This window comes from Triticum aestivum, chromosome 1D (genome assembly GCF_018294505.1).
Source record: "Triticum aestivum cultivar Chinese Spring chromosome 1D, IWGSC CS RefSeq v2.1, whole genome shotgun sequence".
Classification (NCBI taxonomy): Eukaryota; Viridiplantae; Streptophyta; class Magnoliopsida; order Poales; family Poaceae; genus Triticum; species Triticum aestivum.
Window position 1 is genome coordinate 26,344,472 of NC_057796.1, and position 22,223 is coordinate 26,366,694.

At 49.6% G+C, this 22,223-nt stretch overlaps 1 pseudogene; it reads left to right on the forward strand.

Annotated features, from left to right (window-relative positions):
* Positions 1 to 10,318: 10,318 nt before the first annotated feature.
* LOC123163924 (laccase-25-like) lies at positions 10,319 to 16,564 on the forward strand (annotated as a pseudogene).
* Positions 16,565 to 22,223: the final 5,659 nt, after the last annotated feature.

The following is a 22,223-nucleotide window of genomic DNA, read 5'->3' on the forward strand; positions in this document are numbered from 1 at the left end:
GAATGGAAGGCAATAAAATGGTCGATGATAAAACAAATCATCGAGGGCAAGGATGGTATTTCTCATCCAGAATTCGATAGATATCTTGGAAGAGCTCAGAATGTTGATGATGTTCACGACACATTTGTAGCGAGAATTTATGAAGAGGTAATCGATCGGCGATGACATCAAGTCAAAGGAACGATGAAGCGAAAAGTTATTGGAACCAGGGGTACGACACAAACTCGAAATCAAGCTTGCTGTTCAAGGCGAAATGATATGACGAGGAAAATCGACGTAAGCTTAGCTCATCGTCAAAAGTGGTGCTCCGGGAATAAAGACCAGGTAGCACAGTTAAAATCGGCACGATAATGATGTAGCCAATCAGGCTAGGAATGACGTGATCGGGTACAAACTCATAAGTAAAGAAGATTACTAAGAGTTGTTTAATCGCAGTGCGGACTCGATTCAGTTATCGGTGGTTTTGAGTGTTTTAAAACTCGAAGCCCGTGAAAAATTGGAATCAGTGAGAATGTAGCACTTGATGCAGAACTCATAAGAAGTTATGCAGTTCCGTGATAATCTTGAGATACCAGGGGGGTAATACTCGACGACAAATCAAAGTAGAGGTTGGACTGGGGTATTACTCTGCAGAAGACAAGTGCTTAAACTTGCACGAGAAATGGTATTTAAAGGAGAACATGGTCAGAAACCACGATCATAAATGATCGAACCACGGATACAAGATGAACTTATAACAAGGGGGGTCATTATTTTTACAAGCAGCTTCCATGATAAGTTATACATCGTATCCATGGGCATGAACGCAAGGTTCAAGGTCGACTCCCACTTCTTCAATGTATAACCTTCCATTCACTCCTCGCTTTGGTAAAGGCATTAGTGTTGAAAGTTTTACCTGGTGAAATACCAGATGAGTATGACTCGTGAAAACTTCTGAGTTCACACATATTAAGGAAGGCATAGGTTCAACCCGTCAGGGTATCGTGGAAACATATACCACCAGCTCGAAAACAGAGCATGGTTGAGAAAACAGAGGATACAATTTACCAAAGGCATTATATACCCATGGAAAGGCTCACAAGGTTATTCAATAGGAAGGACACTGTCGGATAAAATCCAACAAAGGAACCGATGGTCCACAAGGGATCTGATGTGAGCATCGGTACTCAACCAGAGGAAGAAGAATGCAAGGAGATCTGATTATAGAAACAACTGACTAACTCAAAGTTCAAATGCAAAAGAATTATGATTTCCAAATCAGGGGGTCAGAAGCAACGCTCTGATCAAGGATGGATAAGTTGAGTAGGCTTAGGGGTACAATCGATGGCAATTTGATAGGTCGAGATCCAGCTCACGTTTAAAATGACGTCTGAGCCGGAAGGATGAATTCTAGGATATGATTGAGGATTGCGAGCATTCGCAACAAATTGAATCAACAGACTCAAAATGATAATGACAAAAGATGCCAATAAGATTATAGACTTATGGGATTAACCATAATGCTAGTAAGCAAGAATTTCAAGAGCAACAGGCTCCTGAAGATTTTCGGAAGATCGAATGATATTTTGAACACTTTTGTGAAATACTTGAATCAACTGGGGATGAGCGGATACTCGCTAAGTGCGAGGATTATCCGTAGGGGTATTCAGGTGACAATGAACAGCAAGGTAGTAAGCTCAAAGGATTCTCGGAACAACAGAGAGAATTTCGGGGTATCTTGTAATAACAAGATCATCTGGGAAACATTGTATGAATGGTGAGTATACGTGGTTATCCATAGGAGTTTATCGACGAAAGGGAATTGCAAAAGCGATGAACACAAGTTCTCGGGTTATCAGCGGAGAGTATCTTTAGGGTCTTCACGTGCAACAGACGATCATCAGTAATAAGGGGCTCTCCGGGTGAAAGTGATAACGAGATCCTAATGTTAGATTTAGTAAAATCATTTAACCCGAATAGAAGAGAGATCAGAGTCCGAGAGTATAGGCAAGGAGTAAAAGATCCTAATACCACCCAATGGCGACGTGGGCCCGTAAGACACACAGCCATGTTAGTAAAAGTTTTTGAAATGTCTACACTCGACTTCGGCCAAGGAGTGTGGAAGGGGGATTCCTACAGGCAGTCGGCTCTGATACCAACTTGTGACGCCCCCGATTTGACCGTACACTAATCATGCATGCAAATGTGTACGATCAAGATCAGGGACTCACGGGAAGATATCACAACACAACTCTAAAACATAAATAAGTCATACAAGCATCATAATACAAGCCAGGGGCCTCGAGGGCTCGAATACAAGTGCTCGATCACAGACGAGTCAGCGGAAGCAACAATATCTGAGTACAGACATAAGTTAAACAAGTTTGCCTTAAGAAGGCTAGCACAAACTGGGATACAGATCGAACGAGGCGCCGGCCTCCTGCCTGGGATCCTCCTAACTACTCCTAGTCGTCGTCAGCGGCCTGCACGTAGTAGTAGGCACCTCCAGTGTCGTAGGAGTCGTCGTCGACGGTGGCGTCTGGCTCCTGGGTTCTAGCATCTGGTTGCGACAACCAGGTAGAAAGGAAGGGGGGGAAAAGAGGGAGAAAGGCAACCGTGAGTACTCATCCAAAGTACTCGCAAGCAAGGAGCTACACTACATATGCAAGGGTATATGTGTAAAGGACCATATCGGTGGACTGAACTGCAGAATGCCAGAATAAGGGGGGGATAACTAGTACTGTCGAAGACTACGCTTCTGGCCACCTCCATCTTGCAGCATGTAGAAGAGAGTAGATGGTAAGTTCACCAAGTAGCATCGTATAGCATAATCCTACCCGGCGATCCCCTCCTCGTCGCCCTGTTAGAGAGCGATCACCGGGTTGTATCTGGCACTTGGAAGGGTGTGTTTTATTAAGTATCCAGTTCTAGTTGTCATAAGGTCAAGGTACAACTCCGGGTCGTCCTTTTACCGAGGGACACGGCTATTCGAATAGATAAACTTCCCTGCAGGGGTGCACCACATAACCCAACACGCTCGATCCCATTTGGCCGGACACACTTTTCTGGGTCATGCCCGGCCTCGTAAGATCAACACGTCGCAGCCCCACCTAAGCACAACAGAGAGGTCAGGACGCCGGTCTAACTCCTATGCGCGCAGGGGTCTGGGCCCATCGCCCATTGCACACCTGCACGTTGCGTACGCGGCCGGAAGCAGACCTAGCCTAGTGGCGTTCCAGTCCAATCTGGCGCGCGCCACTCAGTCGCTGACGTCACGAAGGCTTCGGCTGATACCACGACGCCGGGATACCCATAACTACTCCCGCGTAGATGGTTAGTGCGTATAGACCAAATGGCCAGACTCAGATCAAATACCAAGAACTCGTTAAGCGTGTTATTTTGAAGTAACCGCGGATGCCGTCCAGGGCCAGGCCCACCTCTCACCTAGGCGGTCTCAACCTGCCCTGTCGCTTCGCCACAAAGTAACAGTCGGGGGCCGTCAGGAACCCAGGCCCACCTCTACCGGGGTGGAGCCACCTGTCCTTTCAGCCCCCTCATCAGAATCACTTGCGGGTACTCAAAGAGCCGACCCGACTTTAGTCACCACATGTGTCATGTATATAAAGTATATAGTATATACCCGTGATCACCTCCCGAAGTGATCACGGCCCAGTAGTATAGCATGGCAGACGGACAAGAGTGTAGGGCCACTGATGGAACACTAGCATCCTATACTAAGCAGTAGGATAGCAGGTAAGGGTAACAACTGTAGCAACAATGATAGGCTATGCATCAGAATAGGATTAACCGAAAGCAGTAACATGCTACACTACTCTAATGCAAGCAGTATAGAGAAGAATAGGCGATATCTGGTGATCAAGGGGGGGGGGCTTGCCTGGTTGCTCTGGCAAGTAGGAGGGGTCGTCAACTCCGTAGTCGAACTGGGGGTCGTCAGTAGTCTCGGGGTCTACCGGAAAGAAGTAACGGAGGGGGAACACAATAAATAACAGAGCAATCAAAGCAACACAAAGCGTAACATGACAATACACGGTGCTAGGTGTGCCCTAACGCGGTAATAGGTGATACCGACGAAGGGGGAAACATCCGGGAAGGTATTCCCGGTGTTTCGCGTTTTCGGACAGAGGTACCGGAGGTGGGGAAGTTGCGAGTTCGATAGGTTAGGGAGGTGTGGCGGACGAACGGGCTGCGTATCCGGATTCGTCTCGTCGTTCTGAGCAACTTTCATGTAGAAAACATTTTCATCCGAGTTACGGTTTAAAAGATATGAATTTTCAAAGATTATTTGAATTTCTGGAATTATTTGAATTTAGCAAAAATGAATTATGACGTCAGCATGACGTAACGCTGACGTCAGCAGGTCAACAGGTCGGCTGACCAGTCAAACCAGACAGGTGGGTCCAGTGGGACCCACATGTCATTGACAGGGCACTAACAGAGTTTTATAACTAACTTAAACAAGGTTATTAGCAGGTAGGCCCCACCTGTCAGTGCCTATTTAGATTAATTAATTAGTTTTATTTATAAAAACATTTTATTTAGTTTACTTACGCGGCGGGGCCCGCATGACAGTGACACTGGGCTGCCCAGTCAGCAGTTGACTGGGGTCAACCCAGTCAACTAGGCCACCAGGACCCACTGGCAGCGACCCAGGGGGGCCCACTTAGCCACGTCGGCGGACGGCGCCGGAACAGCTCCGGCGAGCCAAAACGCGGCGGCGCGCGGCGGGCTCGGCTCGGGTTTAGCGCACAGGGGGTCCCAGGGGCCGCGGTTGCTTGCGTTCGACGCGGCTCGACGCCGCGCGTCGAACGGTGGCGGTGCGGGGTGCTGGGGAGGTCGGAGCGGAGCGCCAGGAGCTCGCCGGCGGCGGGGTGGTTCGGGCGTGCGGCAGAGGCGGGGCTATGGTGCGAACTGGGGCAAACCGAAGAGCGGGGCGAGGCCTACACGATGCGGCCAAGGCAACGGAGGCACGAACGGGACCAAAAGGTCGCCGTGGCCACGCCGGCGACGAGGCCAGGCGGCGGAGGGTGCGGCCTAATGCGGCGCGGTGGCTACGGCAAGCTAGCGAGCTAATGGAGAGGGGGAGGAGGAGCAAGAGCTCACAGCAGGGCGTAGCCGTTTAGAGCGGGCGCGGGGAAGGCGTGGTGCAGTCGGAACCGACGGCGAACGGCGGCGGGGATCCGACGAGGAAGAAGATGGCGCGGGGTCGATGCAGGGTTCCCGGGGCTCGGGCCCGTGGTCGAGGAGGACGGGCTCGACGCGGCGGAGCTCGTGGACACGTCGGGGAGGAGAACGGGGCTCGGTGGCCGCGGCTATGGCGCAGCCATGGCGACGGCGGCGCTCGGTTGCGGTGGGGAACGAGGTGGAGCTGAGGGGGGAAAGGCGCAGGGGCCGAGAGGGAGAGCGGGTGAGTGGAGGGAAGGGCTCGAGGCGTCGAGGGGATGTCGCCCTTATCCCCTCTCCGACGGGGACGGCGACAGGGTTCGGTGGCGACCGGCGAGCGCGGTCGCTGGGTCGGGGGAACAGGGAGGAGGGAGGCGACCGGGGGAAAGGTGGGCTGCTGGGTTGGGCCGCCCAGATGAGCCGGCCAGCTGGGCCATCTGGCCCAGTGAGAGAGGGGGTTAGGTCCAGGAAGGGGTTTGCTCTTTTTTTGTTTGTTTGTTTCTTTTTGTTTTATTTTCTTTTATCTCTTTTCTGTTTTATTTCATGTTAATGCATTTAGGCATTTTCTAAAAATATGTTTTCTCCACAATAATTATCAGTGCAATATTTGGCACCCACCGAACATTTTTGTTTAAATTTTTGAAAACTTTTATTATTGACATTAATTTAAATTTAAATTTTGAAACGGTTTCGAATCATCGCGAGGTTAACAACAGTAACCGTGGTGACGTGGCATCATTAGCGTGGGATTACTGTAGCTTAATTATCCGGGCGTCACACCCCCCCCCGCCGCGCCCGCCTACGGGTCCGCGCCGGCCTATGGGACCGCGCCCTCCTACGGCGTCGCCGCCGCTCCGGCCTTCGCGGCTGCTCCCGCGCCGGCCTACGGAGGGTTCTACCCTCCTCAGGCACCGCCGTCGTGGGACCCGGCCTTGCTCGCTGCACTGCACTCCGCCCCGTCACCGAGCTCCTATGGTGGCGGTGGTGACTGGTACATGGACTCGGGCGCCACTGCTCACATGACTGCTCATCCCGGTAACCTCACATCTGCCACTCCCGTTCATACTCACACCCGTATCACCGTTGGTAACGGTTCCTCCCTACCCATTACTCACGTCGGTCATATGTTTTTTCCTTCTACTTCCACTCCTGTGCATATGTCTAATGTTCTTGTGTCTCCTGACTTAGTCACTAATCTTGTTTCCGTTCGTCGCCTTGCTCGTGAGAATCCTATAACTGTTGAATTTGACGATATCGGTTTTTCTGTGAAGGACGCCCGTACACGGATGGTGCTCCACCGATGTGATAGCCCGGACGAGCTTTATCCAGTGCATCCCTCCGGCGCCACCACCACCCGTCGCCCCGCCGCCTTCACCGCCAGTGTCGATCTTTGGCATGCCCGTCTCGGTCATCCCAACTCCACCGTTATGCGTCAGATTCTTCAAAGTTTTTCTTTCTCATGTAATAAAGTCGACGATCACTCTTGTGAGGCTTGCCGTCTTGGCAAGCACGTTCGTCTTCCCTTTAGCGCATCTACAAACATTTCCACCTTTCCGTTTCAGTTATTGCATAGTGATGTTTGGACGTCCCCGGTTGCTAGCAACACGGGCTATTTATACTATCTGGTGATATTGGATGATTTTACTCATTATGTGTGGACCTTCCCTCTCCGTCGCAAGTCCGACGCTCTTGCCACACTCACAGCCTTTTATTCATATGTCACCACACAGTTCGGTCGTCCTATTCTCGCTTTGCAAACTGACAACGGCAAGGAGTTTGACAACGTCGCCGTCCGCAATTTACTTGTGTCCCACGGCACCATCTTTCGCCTCACCTGCCCCTACACGTCTCAGCAGAATGGTCGCGCCGAGCGCGTCCTTCGCACGCTTAATGACTGTGTCCGCACGTTGCTCTTCCACTCCTACGTGCCTACTCGGTTCTGGCCGGACGCGCTCGCGACCGCCAGCCTCCTCATTAACATTCGCCCCTGTCGTTCCCGCTGGAACTACACCCCTCACCAGCTCCTCTTCGGTGCGGTTCCATCTTATGATGGTCTTCGCATTTCGGGTGTCTCTGTTATCCTAGCACCGCATCCACTGCTCCTCACAAACTCGCGCCCCGGTCCCTTCCTTGCATCTTCCTTGGCTATCCTCCCAACACCAAAGGTTACCGTTGCTATGATCCAGTCTCCCACCGCGTTTTCACTTTGCGGCATGTGTACTTTGATGAGCTCGTGTTCCCATTTCAGCATGTACCGTCACCTTCGGAGTCTCCTGCGGCGCGGTTCGTCCCTGCCTCCACCTCTGGCGGACCGCCCAGCCGCGCCCCGGGTCCGGCTCTGCCCGCGCTCCCCGCGTCGGCGGCCCCCGTCGCCGTGGTCCCCTCGGCCGGCCCCGCTGCGGCCCCCGTCGCCGCGGCCCCCGCCGTGGCCCCCGTCGCCGTGGCTCCCTTGGCGGCCCCCGTCGCCACGGCCGCACCCCTCACCGGTGTGGTCACTCGGGCTCGGACTGGGACCCTGCGTCCCAGCACGCGCTACTCGTCGGACGAGTACGCATGCGCGGCTTCTACCTCGACGCCGTCACCGCTCCCCACCTCCGCTCGCGCAGCCCTTCGGGATCCGAACTGGCTAGCTGCGATGCGTGAGGAGTTTGACGCCCTGCAGCGCAACCGTACGTGGCAGCTTGTCCCGCGGCCACCCCGTGCCAATGTCATCACTGGCAAGTGGGCCTTCCGCCACAAGACTCGCCCCGACGGTTCTCTCGAGCGCTACAAGGCGCGTTGGGTGGTGCGCGGCTTTCGCCAGCGCGCCGGCGTGGACTTCACCGACACCTTCGCCCCGGTTGTTAAACCGGGCATGATTCGCGTTGTTCTCCAGCTTGCTGTTTCTCGCGCTTGGCCTGTCCACCAGCTCGATGTGTCTAATGCTTTCTTGCATGGCCATCTCGACGAGCATGTGTTCTGTCAGCAGCCGACTGGTTTCGTCGACACCGACTATCCGGACCACGTGTGCTTGCTCTCCCGTTCTCTCTACGGGTTTAAGCAGGCACCTCGGGCCTGGTACCAGCGGATCGCGGCCTTCCTCCAGCAACATGGGTTCCGGTCCACACGGTCCGATGCTTCCCTGTTTGTCTACCACCAGGGCCACGCCACCGCGTACCTCCTCCTGTACGTCGACGACATCATCCTGACTGCGTCCTCGCCAGCGCTTCTTCAGCAGATCACAGCTCGCCTCGGCACCGTGTTCGCCCTCAAGGACTTGGGGGCTCTCCACTACTTCCTCGGCATCGAGATAGTGCGCCGGGCTACTGGCTTCTTTCTGCACCAGCAGAAGTATGCCTACGAGCTTCTGGAGCGAGCGAGCATGCTTAATTGCAAGCCTACTTCCACGCCTGTCGATACGAAGGCTAAGGTGTCCGCCGTCGAGGGCTCTCCGGCGTCTAACGCTCCCTTCTACCGCTCCATCGTCGGTGCGCTTCAGTACCTCACACTGACGCGTCCGGACATTCAGTATGCTGTCCAGCAGGTGTGCCTTCACATGCATGCTCCTCGTGACACCCATTGGGCTCTCGTGAAACGTATACTTCGGTACATACGTGGCACCACAGCCATGGGTCTCACCCTGACGGCCTCGCCAGACACCAGCCTTGTCGCCTACTCCGACGCCGACTGGGCTGGGTGTCCTGACACTCGACGCTCCACTTCCGGCTACTGCGTCTACCTCGGGCCCTCTCTGATTTCGTGGTCGTCTAAACGACAACCCACGGTCTCACGATCGAGCGCCGAGGCCGAGTATCGGGCCGTGGCCAACGCCGTCGCAGAGTGTTCCTGGCTACGACAGCTACTCCAGGAGTTGCTATGTGAGGTCACCAAGGCGACGCTCGTCTACTGTGATAACGTCTCCGCGGTGTACCTCGCTGCCAACCCTGTCCATCACCGACGGACGAAGCACATCGAGCTCGACATCCACTTCGTCCGGGAGCACGTCGCACTTGGTCGTGTTCGTGTTCTACATGTGCCCACCGATCAGCAGTTCGCCGATGTGATGACGAAGGGACTACCCACCTTGACTTTCGAGGGCTTTCGGTCCAGTCTTTGCGTCACCGGCGACGCTTCGACTGCGCGGGGGGGGGGGGGGGGTGTTGAACATGTGTACATGTACGTAGGTCTGGGTTCTGTATGCAGTACCTGTAGTATCTGTCTCCCTCTGTTTAGGAGACAAGATACCGGTCGCACCCCTTGTATCTACATATATGTGCCTAGTGCACGATCAATCAATTATCGATGCATCAAATCATTCTCTACAGCCTCGAATAACTACTCTCCGTAACACTTCCTAAACAAGCACACGTGTCCCTTCAAAAAAAAAAAACAAGCACACGTGTTTAGCCTTTTACTAACACACGGGTATTGATTCTTCAACTTGCACTGGAATAAAATTAGCCCTGGATATGTATGCAGTAACCTAACCAACTTTGCCACTTGGCGTTCCGGTCGTACTCAATAACAGTAGTACTCTGACGCACAAATAAGACTTTCTGAAGTATGTGATCCCGAGCTCCAGTGATCCTGGCTGAACAGTAAAATCCAAAAAAATAGTAAAAAAATTCAAAAAATCCTGAAATTTGTTGTCAAGAAACTTTGATGTTTTTTCTACATGCGTGCCAATTTTGTGATGAAATGACATTTGTGGAGGTCTCGGCAAAAAAAAAAGAAAATCATGCTCCAAAAAAACTGTTTTTGAAAGCATTTTGGAGCATCGATTTTTTTTTTGCCGAGACCTGCATGAATGTCATTTCGTCATGAAAATTTGCACGCATGTAGAAAAAACATCAAAGTTTCTTGCCAAAAAATTTCAGATTTTTTTGAATTTTTTTACTATTTTTTCGGATTTTACTGTTCATCCAGGATCACTGGAGCTCGGGATCACATTAGAGTTTTCGTTTCTGAAGGTTTTACTCGAAAAAAAAGGGACTTTGAAGCTAATCAAAACGTCCCTCTTTCTCTCTATCTTTGAGCACCCAAATGCCGTTTGTGTTTGAAAATGCAAATTGGTCGGCTGAAGATCTCTCACCTCTCTCTATACATATAACGCCATACTAACTGGACAAATCAATCAAATCTTCTGTTCTGCCCTTGTTGTATGCATACAAGTACGGAGATGGTGAGGTCCTGGTCGCTTCTTCTGCCGCTTGCTCTAGCATTGGTTGCTTCGGCTGCCCACGCTGCTATTGTGGAGCACACCTTCAATGTAATTGAGCACTTCTTTCCGTAGTACTATATGCATACAGTTCTGTTCTTCACTTCCCATGCTTAGTTTCCAAGCGCATAGTTTTGTCTCATCGAGCTTAGTTACATGTTGGCTCATATGTAGTGGGTAGTATCATAAGTGCATGCATTTTTGTTTATTAGGACATCTCTTTTCTTTTTTGTTCTTGGCACCTGGTATGCATGCATGTCATAAGGGTGTACCAACTTTTAGCTATCCGGGTGCAAGATTTTTTCTGCGTAAGCTTCATGCATAGTATAGGATGTGACACTCCATCATTACATTAAAAAAGTGTGATTACATGCTAGGACACCGCGCTATTTTCTCTCTTGGTCCGCCCCAGCATGTCATCGCTAATTAACTTAATATGCTTACTGATAGCTTTTGTCTAGTTTTGCACCTAGCCACTATGCAACAAGGTATCATTTTAGTTGGATGGTCAGGATGATTAGTTTAGAAAGAAAAAAAATCGTGTTTTACCATCTAGTCATGACGTGTGCTGATGGATTTTAACCCCTTCAAAATTAATGTCAAATTATCTCGTACTTCATCGAATTCAATCGAGGCCTATGGATTTTGTGTCAAATTGTTTCAAACTGCTCATGCGCCACCTTGAATACGTCAAGAATAAACACGTCGGGTTCAGGTTGTCCATCTAGTCAGTTGTCACATCATCCTAACATGTGGTACACGATTGGCAGTTTTTTGAGAAAATAATAAAATAGGGCAAATTGATGCCAGACTATCTCATATTTCATCAGATTCAATCCAATCCTATGACTTTTGTGTCAAATTATGGCAAACTGCTCCTGCACCACGTTGAATACGTCCAGCGAACACGGGTTCAAGCTGTCCATCTAGTCAGCTTGCCAAATCATCTTCCCCGCAAAAAAAAAGCTTGTCACATCATCTTGACATATGGTTCAAGATTGTTAGCTTTGGAAAAAACAATAAAATAGGATAAATATTTGTCGCATTGTCACAATAGTGCATTATCTCCTAAACAGGACAAAATTTTGTCATAAGTCATAACTATGGTGTAAACAATGAAATATCTTCCTCCGTTTCTAAATATAAGTCTTTTTAGAGACTCTAATATGGACTGCATACAGAGCAGAATGAGTGAATGTATACTCTAAAATAGTCTATATACATCCTTATATAGTCTTTATTGGAATCTTTAAAAAGACTTGTATTTAGAAACGGAGGGAGTACTTAAAAATATGTTGAGTGTCTTTTACCCCCTGCGTACTTGAAAATTTCCATCTATTGATGGTAATTTTCCATGTAATAAATATTGCCAAATGATAAGTGCCCGAAGCACTCCGCCCCTGACGTCTTTTGTAATTAAAGTTGTCATCCAAAAAAATTCTAAATAAAAGCTAAAATTTACCATTTAAAAAGAAAGTTGTCATGCTTGACAACTAAAGTTGCCATCCTCGCGTCACTAAACTTGCCATAAAAACGTTCGGAGTTGCCATGTGTTCGTGTCACATGTAGGGCACTTATCAAGGTCCTAAATATTTGATCTCACTCACCAGGTCGGGAACCTCTCCATTAGCCAGCTCTGCCAGCCGAACAGGATCATCACAGCGGTGAATGGCCAGCTACCAGGCCCGACGATTCGGGCCCGCGAGGGTGACACGGTGGTTGTACACCTCGTCAATGAATCGCCATACAGCATGACCATCCACTGGTAATCTTATTACTTAATATATGTCCTAAAAAAACTTAGTATATTGGTTTTGTCTTAGATCAAAACTTTGTGAAGTTTAACCACGTCTATTGAAGAAATAACAACATTCATTCATCGTGAAAATATATTTTCATATTATATTTATTTGGTATTATATGAAAACTTATTTTTATATTTTATTTATTTGGTATTATAATTGTTAATATTTTTTATGTAAACTCTGTCAAACTTCACAAATTATACTTAAAATAAAACAATGCTAAATAATACGAAACAAAGGGGTACTATTTAATTTTCGGGTACCAAAATATCGACCCATGCAGGCATGGCATATTCCAGCGTGGCAGCCAGTGGGCAGATGGACCGGCAATGGTTACACAGTGCCCCTTCCAACCAGGAGGCAACTACACGTATAGCTTCAACGTCACCGGGCAGGAGGGCACGTTGTGGTGGCATGCCCACTTCTCCTTCCTTCGTGCCACCGTCTATGGGGCGCTCATCATCCTGCCCCGTGGCGGCGCCAAGGCCTACCCCTTTGCCAAGCCAGACAAGGAAGAGGTCATCATGTTCGGGGAGTGGTGGAACGCCAACGTCTTTGACCTGCAGCAGATGGCGCTCCTCACCGGAATCCCTGCGGGGCCAGCCGATGCCTACACCATCAACGGCAAGCCGGGAGACTTCTACCACTGCTCTGCCCCAAATCGTACGTGCCAGTTAACTCTCATGATCTTTTCTGCTTAAGATTGTTGTTCATTTCTATGGATGGTGTGGTTAATAGAAGTTCTAACCTTTTTCCCATGTCAGATTATTACGTAAGTTTGATCATATATATAGAAATATAGTAATTTTTATGTTTGCGTGTAGAGACGCACATGTTTGAGGTGAGGAAGAACGAGACGTTTTTTTCGAAAAGGGGGGACTCCCGGGCCTCTGCATCAGAACGATGCATACGTCCACATTTATAGATAAAAAAGGTTCAACAAGGTTTTAATGTCTTGCAAAAAAGTAAAAATGGCAAGCTCACACAGAGCCACAACGCCAAGAACTGAAGGCCCAAAAGCCACAACCGGCTGGCACAACAAAAGATAGGTAAACTAATCGCCTATCCTGTTACATGACCGCCATCCAAACCGATTGAAAATATCCCGCGCTACCATCTCCCACCGGACAGATCCAGTAACCAAACGCTCCCTGGCCTCCGTCGGAGTGAGTAAGGACCACGTACGGATCATCACGGTAGCCCAGAATAAAACCTGCAAAAAATGAATAGTTGTTGTTCTGTTAAAAACCAAATCATTTCGGCAGTTCCAAATTGCCCATAACAACGCACATACTCCTACTCGAATGTGTCTAGTTGTTTCTGACTCTATCCCAGCAAGCCACGTTCCAAATAACGTACTGACCGAATTCGGAGGAGTAATGTTAAAGGCAATTTGCACGGTGCGCCACAAAACTCTCGCCAACGGGCAATCAAAGAAGAGGTGCTTGATAGTCTCATCCCGATCACAAAAACTACACCTAGTAGATCATGTCCAGTTGCGCTTAACCAAATTGTCCTTTGTTAAAATTACTTATTTATGTACAAACCACATAAACACTTTAATCTTAAAAGGAACTTTGACTTTCCAAACATGTTTGGAACTAGGAATACTTCTAGAGTTAATGACATCGATATACATCGATTTGACTGTAAACTCTCCAGACCTGGTAAGCTTCCAACACAATTGATCGGGCTGATGAGTTAGCTGAACCTCCATCAGTCTACTCACCAAATGAAGCCAAGCTTCCCACCGGTCGCCAACAAGCACCCTCCGAAACTGAATATTGAGGGGAATGGACTGCATAATCGTTGCAACAAGAGAATCACGACGCTGAACAATACGATACAGGGACGGATACTGGAGCGCCAACGGTGTTACACCAAGCCAAGTATCCTCCCAGAAGCGAGTGGTGTTGCCATTACCGACAATAAACTTTGTTCTATTAAAACGGCGTGTCAGTTGGTCTGACTGTCACCTGGGACAAAGTCTTGGACTACAAATACTTACTACGGAGAATATGCGCCCAAGTTGCCTCAGTCTCAACTGACAACTTGTACAGCCACTTACTGAGAAGGCATCTGTTTTTGACTTCAAGATTCTCGATACCAAGGCCCCCCTGGTCCTTTGGTCGACAGATGATATCCCATTTGGCGAGTCGGTATTTTCTCTTAAGTTCGTCACTCTGCCAGAAGAATCGGGATCGATAGAAGTCCAGCCTCTTCCTAACCCCAACTGGGACTTCAAAGAAAGAAAAGAGAAACATAGGCATACTCGTGAGCACCGAATTAATGAGAACCAATCGGCCTCCATATGACATGAGTTTTCCTTTCCAGCAACTCAGTTTCTTCTCAAACCGATCCTCGATGCACTTCCACTCTCTGTTTGTTAGCTTTCGATGGTGAATGGGTATACCTAGGTACGTAAAAGGTAAAGCCCCCAATTCACATCCAAACAAATGCCTATAAGCCTCTTGTTCGTCATTGGCTCTACCAAAGCAGAACAACTCGCTTTTATGAAAATTAATCTTCAATCCAGACAATTGTTCAAATAAGCATAACACCAGCTTTATATTTCTCGCGTTAGCCACGTCGTGCTCCATGAAGATGATTGTATCATCAGCGTACTGCAGGATAGACACACCACCATCAACTAGATGAGGCACCAAGCCACCCACCTGACCGGCCTCCTTTGCCCTCCCTATCAGGATCGCCAACATATCAACGACAATGTTGAACAAGATAGGGGACATGGGATCACCTTGTCTCAGGCCCTTGTGTGTCTGGAAATAATGACCCATATCGTCATTCACTTTAATTCCAACACTCCCTTTTTGCGTGAAAGATGCTACCTGGCGTCGCCAAGCTTCATCGAAACCCTTCATGCGTAAGGCCTGTTGAAGGAATGGCCACTTGACTTTATCGTACGCCTTCTCAAAATTCACCTTGAAAATAACTCCATCAAGTTTTTTCGTGTGAATCTCATGGAGCGTTTCATGAAGGACCACAACCCCTTCAAGGATATTCCTATAAGGCATGAAAGCAGTTTAAGTAGGCTGCACAACAGCATGCGCAATCTGTGTGAGCCTATCCGGAAGAACGAGACGTACCTGCTCCGAATCATCAACGCTGCGCTCAACACGCCTCTCTTCTTCAAAGTGGCGAACCACAGCTTCACCGTGGTGGCGGCGGACGCGTGCTACACCACGCCGTACAAGACTGACGTCGTGGTGGTCGGGCCCGGGCAGACCGTTGACGCGCTCATGGTCGCGGACGCCGCCGTCGGCCGCTACTACATGGCAGCGTCCCCCTACGATAGTGGGATACCGTCGGGGCCGCCGTTCAGCAAGACCAACGCGACGGCGGTGCTAGAGTACGCCGGCGGACCGAACACGACATTGCCGCCTGCGCTGCCACAGTTGCCGCAGTTCAACGACACGGACACCGCAGACCGCACATGGGTTCCTCTCCAACCTCACGGCGCTGGTGCTCCCCGGCAAGCCGACCGTGCCACTCGCGGTGGACACCCGCATGTTCGTCACCGTTGGGATGGGCGTCGCCGACTGCCAGCCGGAGCAGACGCTGTGCAACCGGAGCCGCACCATGTTCGCGTCGAGCATGAACAACGAGTCCTTCGTGCCGCCGAGGAGCACCTCCATGCTCGAGGCCCACTACAGCAACGCGACGGCCGGCGTGTACACCCGTGACTTCCCCGACCAGCCGCCGGTCGTCTTCGACTACACGGCCGACGCTAGCAACAACGCCACGATGCAGTACACGACCAAGTCGACCAAGGTGCGGACGCTCCGCTACAACGAGACGGTGGAGATGGTGCTCCAGAACACGCGACTCATCGCCAAGGAGAGCCACCCCATGCACCTCCACGGCTTCAACTTCTTCGTCCTAGCACAGGGCTTTGGGAACTACAACCAGACAACCACGGCGCCGCAATTCAACCTCGTCAACCCCCAAGAGCGCAACACCGTCCTCGTCCCCGCCGGTGGCTGGGCCGTCATCCGCTTCATCGCCGACAATCCAGGTACACATCATGCATATTAAATATACTCCTACTATATACTCCCTCCGTCGCAAAATAAGTATCGCTAATTTAGTACAACTTTAATACAAAATTATACTAAATCGGCGACACTTATTTTGAGACGGATGGAGTTCATTCCCTTAGAAGTTAGAATCATGATGTGATGTTATTAGCTTGCTAAGAAGATTTGAGCTTGAGCATATGCTAACTAAATGTGCGTGTTTGTTAAATGCAGGGATGTGGTACATGCACTGTCACTTTGAGGCTCATCTTGATCTCGGGTTGGGAATGGTGTTTGAGGTTCAGGATGGCCCCACACCGGATACTTCTCTGCCGCCGCCACCTAAAGACCTGCCGCAATGTTGATCGATAACCTAGCTAGGGTCAATTATTTTAGTTTGTAAATAAATAAATGACATGTCGACAATAAAAACTGAAGAGGCTACCATATGATTGGTTGGTATTTAATAGTTGTGCATTACTTGTTAGTGTTTGCAAGTTCGGTTGTACGCTACTAGAAAAAGGGCTATAGATGGATTGACATTAATAGCGCACCACCTTCTGATACGCCATTAGAGTTGAAACTACTAATGGCGCACCTGGCCCAGGGTGCGGCATTAGTAGTCGGGTGCGCCATTAGTAGTTTCAACTCTAATGGCTTATCAGAAGGTGGTGCGCCATTAGGTGCGCCATTAGTATCAAAAAAAAAAATTTAATTAGTGCGCCTGTCCAAACATACTAATGGCGCATCCAGACACAGTGCGCCATTACTAGTTGTAACTAGTAATGGCGCACCTGCCAGAAAGTGCGCCACTAATGTTGTTTTTTCTATTATATTTTTATTCCCTTTTTTGCAAAACTACTAATGGTGCACTTTTCCACCGTGCGCCATTACTAGTTTAAACTAGTAATGGCGCACTGTGGAACAGTGCGCCATTAGTATGTTTTTTTTTGCAAAACTACTAATGGCGCACCACCAGAAGGTGCGCCATTAGTATCCTGGATTACTAATGGCGCATTTAGAGTTGGTGCGCCATTAGTAAGTGGGCAGCAACAAGATATTTTGGACAGCCTCTCCTACCCACACTCACTTTCTCCCCACTTCGTTCTCTCCACCTCCTCCTTGTCTCGGGTGCCTCCTCTTTTTCACCTCATTTCCACCATAGATTCATTCAATTTAAGTGGTTAAATTACCTTGTTTTGATAGGTAAGTAAGGGGGGAAGCTATATTTATGTTGTTCTCCCTACAACAATGTGCACATGCATTTTTTATGGCCTAGCTAGATCTATGTATGTTCGTGGTGTTGCATATGTTTGTGGTGTTGCATATGTGTTTGTGTTTGGAGGTGTACCGGTATTTGAAATGCGATAGTTGCCAATATTTGCCGGAATGTTGATTCATTTCCGTTTCGGCGAGAATTTTGGCATTAAGCATTCTTTTTGGTCCTATTTTTAGGGAAAGTCATGCCAATTTTTTCTTGGTTCTAAAATATCGTTTTGCTCTACCCCGCAGGCGACCATGGTCCGCATGATGACCGAAGGCATCGTGAATAGGTTTTTGAGGTCCGCGAAGGCCGAGATGCTTCAAAAGAACGAGACGGAGATAAGATGTCCGTGTCGAAGATGCAAGCTGAAGAGCCTTATTGCGGACCCGGAATCCGGGCAGGTGCGGGACCACCTGCTCTTGCGTGGTTTCATGGATGGCTATCGGTGGCAAGGTGATGAAGATGACTACGAAGTCGTCCATGGGGGCCGGGCAAGAAATGAGGAAGGGCAGCAAGACAACCACCGCGGCTCGGGCGGGCGAGAAGACGAAGAATCCCCAGGAGATGATCACGACGGTGATGCTGTACACAGTCATCATGTAGAAGATGCAGGACATGATGATGAGGAAGATGCCGGAGCAGACGACGGGCATGATCATGAAGATGATGATGCCGGCGGAGCAGACGACGCTGGACCATCGATGGGCTGGGTGCAGGACCCTCATATTCAAGAGCTGCTTCTCAAGCAGACGGATAACGCAAGAGCTGCCGCCCGAGAGAAAGCCAAGATGGATCAACTTGAGTTAGACGCGGTTACTCCATTGTATGAAGGATGCAGGCCCGAGGATACCCGCCTGAAAGTAACGCTCATGGCTCTGGAAATGAAGGTAAAACACAAAATGACCGACGCATGCTTCGACGAGAACATGTCATTCTGGCACGAACGTCTTCCCAAGGGGAACAAGTGCCCGACCAGTTTGGAGGAGGCGAAGAAAATCGTGTGTCCTCTGGATTTACCGCACGTGAAATACCATGTGTGCATGAACAATTGCATCATTTATCGGGACGAGCACGCGGAGTCTACCATATGTCCGGTGTGCGGCGTCACTCGATACAAGAAGAGGAAGAAAGCTCCTCGAAAAGTGGTGTGGTACTTTCCGATCACTCCTCGTCTGCAGCGGTATTTCGCGGACCCTAAGGTAGCAAAGCTCCTGCGTTGGCACGCGGATAGGGAGGAGAAGAAGCGAGAAGATGACGCAAATGATCCGGAGATAGATAAAAAAGACAAGATGCTGAGTCACCCTAAGGATGCGAGCCAGTGGCAAGCGTTGAACTTCGAAGACCTAGAATTTGGGAACGATCCAAGGAACATCGTGCTGGGCGCGAGCACCGATGGAGTCAATCCGTTTGGCAGCCAGAGAAGCACACATAGCACCTGGCCTGTGTTTGTGTGGATGTACAACCTTCCCCCTGGTTGTGCATGAAGAGGAAGTACATTCACATGAGTATGCTAATTGAAGGACCGAAACAACCAGGGAACGACATCAATCTGTATCTGGGGCTGCTGAAAGAGGAGCTTGACACGCTGTGGAAAACGCCAGCCAATATGTGGGACGCCGCAGAGAAAGAATATTTCCCTATGAGAGCCGCGCTGCTCACGACGGTGCACGACTATCTCGGTTACGGATATGTCGCGGGGCAGGTGGTCCACGGATTTTCTGGATGCGTCAGGTGCATGGATGACACAATGTATCGCCAGCTAGATAGAGATCCCGGGTCTTCGAAAACCGTGTTCATGGGACATCGAAGGTGGCTTCGCGACGATGACCCGTGGAGAAAATGCAAGGATCTATTCGATGGTGAAACCGAACCCCGAGGACGCCCGCGTACGAGGAGCGGCGAGGAAATAGACGAGCTGTTGAAAAATTGGAAAGACTGCCCACTGCCGGGAAAGAAGCAAAAGGCGCCAGATCCGGGAAAGAAGCGAAAGGCGCCAGAGCCGCTGCTGAAGGTATGGAAAACAAGGTCTGTTTTCTGGGACTTGCCGTACTGGAAGATCCACCGTGTGCCTCACAGCCTTGATGTCATGCATATCACGAAGAACGTGTGTGAGAGTCTGCTTGGTACCCTGCTCAACATGCCAGAGAGGACCAAAGATGGGCCGAAAGCAAGGGCAGACTTGAAATCAATGGGCATCAGGCAGGAGCTTCACGCTATATATGATGATGATGATGATGATGATGATGATGATGATGATGATGATGATGATGATGATGATGAGGCGAAGCAGGACACGGAAAGTCATCGCAAAGGCAAAAAGGCCAAGAAGACCGGAAATGACTACCCTCCCGCGTGCTTCACTCTAAGTCAGGAGGAGATCGAGCAGTTTTTCACCTGCCTCGTAGGAGTAAAACTTCCTTACGGTTACGCGGGGAAGATAAGCAGATACCTAGACCTAGCGAAGCTGAAGTTCAGCGGGATGAAGTCTCACGACTGTCACGTGCTGATGACGCAGATACTTCCAGTTGCAATCCGTGGGATCATGGACGCGCACGTCTGTGAAACGCTATTTGGCCTATGCAACTTTTTCGACGTCATCTCTCGAAAGTCTGTTGGCGTGAGGCAACTCAGAAGGCTATAGGAAGAGATCGTGGTGATACTATGCGAGCTTGAGATGTACTTCCCGCCCGCATTCTTCGACGTTATGGTGCATCTGCTGGTCCATATCATGGACGATATCATCCAACTCGGGCCGACGTTCCTGCACAGCATGATGCCGTTCAAAAGGATGAATGGTGTCATCAAAGGATACGTTCGCAACATGTCACGTCCAGAGGGAAGCATAGCCAGGGGCTTTCTGACCGAAGAGTGCATCTCCTACTGCACGAATTATCTAGGCATCGGGAACCCCGTTGGTCTGCCTGTCAACAGGCACCTCGGCAGGCTCGCTGGATGGGGTCACCGTGAGGGTCGCCGCGAAATGCATGTCGACTTCGAGGGTCGACTCGCCGACTTTGAAAGAGCAAACCTAGTCGCGCTACAACACATAGACGTGGTCGATCCTTGGGTGGTAGAGCACAAAACCTTTATTAAGAAGACGTACAATGACCGAGGCCAACAGAGGACGGACGGAGATATACTCAAAGAGCACAACTCATGTTTCACGCGTTGGTTCAAGCAGAAGCTTCTGTCGTATCCTTTACATGAGGATTCTTCCGCGGAAGAACAACTCATATTCGCCTTGTCACAGGGCGCCGAGCACAACCTGATGACCTATGAGGCGTACGATATCAACGGCTACACATTCTACACCGAGGCCAAGGACATGAAGAGCGATGGTTATCAGAACTCCGGGGTAACGATGGAATCCTACACCGGTAACGACAAGGACAGATACTACGGAAGGATCGAGGAGATCTGGGAGCTGAGCTACGCTGGAGAGAAGGTCCCGATGTTCCGTGTCAGATGGGCCAAGAGCGTCCTAAAAGAATACCGGTATTTCACCACCATGGTTATACCCGAAGCCAAATCCAAGACCGCAGGCGCAAACGTCACCGCGAAAAATGAGCCATGGGTACTGGCTTCCCAAGTGGACCAATGCTTCTTCATTACCGACCCGTCAAAGCCCAGTCGTGTTGTCGTGAGGAGAGGCAAAAGGAAGATCATCGGAATGGATGGAGTAGCCAATGAGCAAGACTTCGACAAGTATGGCGACCCGAGAATCGAACATGACGACGATGATGAAGTAGCAGCATACACCACAAGAAGAAGCAGGACCACCCTACCTAAAGGACGTCCATTCCACAGAAGAACTCCATTTGCGAAAAAGAAGGGCAAGAAGATTGTGAACAGATAGCTAGCTAAGATCGATTGTATTTAAATCGTAGCCTTCATTTCTCGATTGTATTTCATGGGCACTTTTTGAACTATCATGAATATTTTTAAATTTCATGGACACTCGATCTCGATCCCCCTCCATCTCGATCGCTATCCCACCTCGCCAGATCCGGTCCCCCTCGCCGCCGAGCACCCCCCGGTCCACCGGCCCCCCGCACCCCGCGCACCCTCCCCCGCTCCACCGGCATTACTGTTTGATGATATTTTAAAAAAAATTATTACTGTCTTATAAAAAAATCGTAGCCTTCATTTCTCGATTGTATTTCATGGGCACTTTTTGAACTATCATGAATATTTTTAAATTTCATGGACACTCGATCTCGATCCCCCTCCATCTCGATCGCTATCCCACCTCGCCAGATCCGGTCCCCCTCGCCGCCGAGCACCCCCCGGTCCACCGGCCCCCCACACCCCGCGCACCCTCCCCCGCTCCACCGACATTACTGTTTGATGATATTTTTAAAAAAATTATTACTGTCTTATAAAAAATATTACTGTTATGATTTAAACAAGTTTGAACATATTTAAACACAAATAAATATCAAACAGCATTTTAAATGCATAAAAAAATTGTGGAGCCTGGGAATCAAACCCAGGACCTCCTGGTGTGAGAACTGGCTGCTGACCAGTCGAGCTAGTAGATGGAACTTGGTGTGGATCAGGTCAGGTGGAAGATAACCTGTTGGCTCGAGCAGAAATAAAAAAATACTAATGGCGCACCAGGGTGAGGTGCGCCATTAATATGGATGTACTTATGGCGCACCGAGGGGTGGTGCGCCATTAGTATTGTGCCCTCGCCCAAACCTATCCCCGGCCCAAACCTATCCCCTCTCTCTCCCTCGCCCTTGCCCTCGATCCCCTTC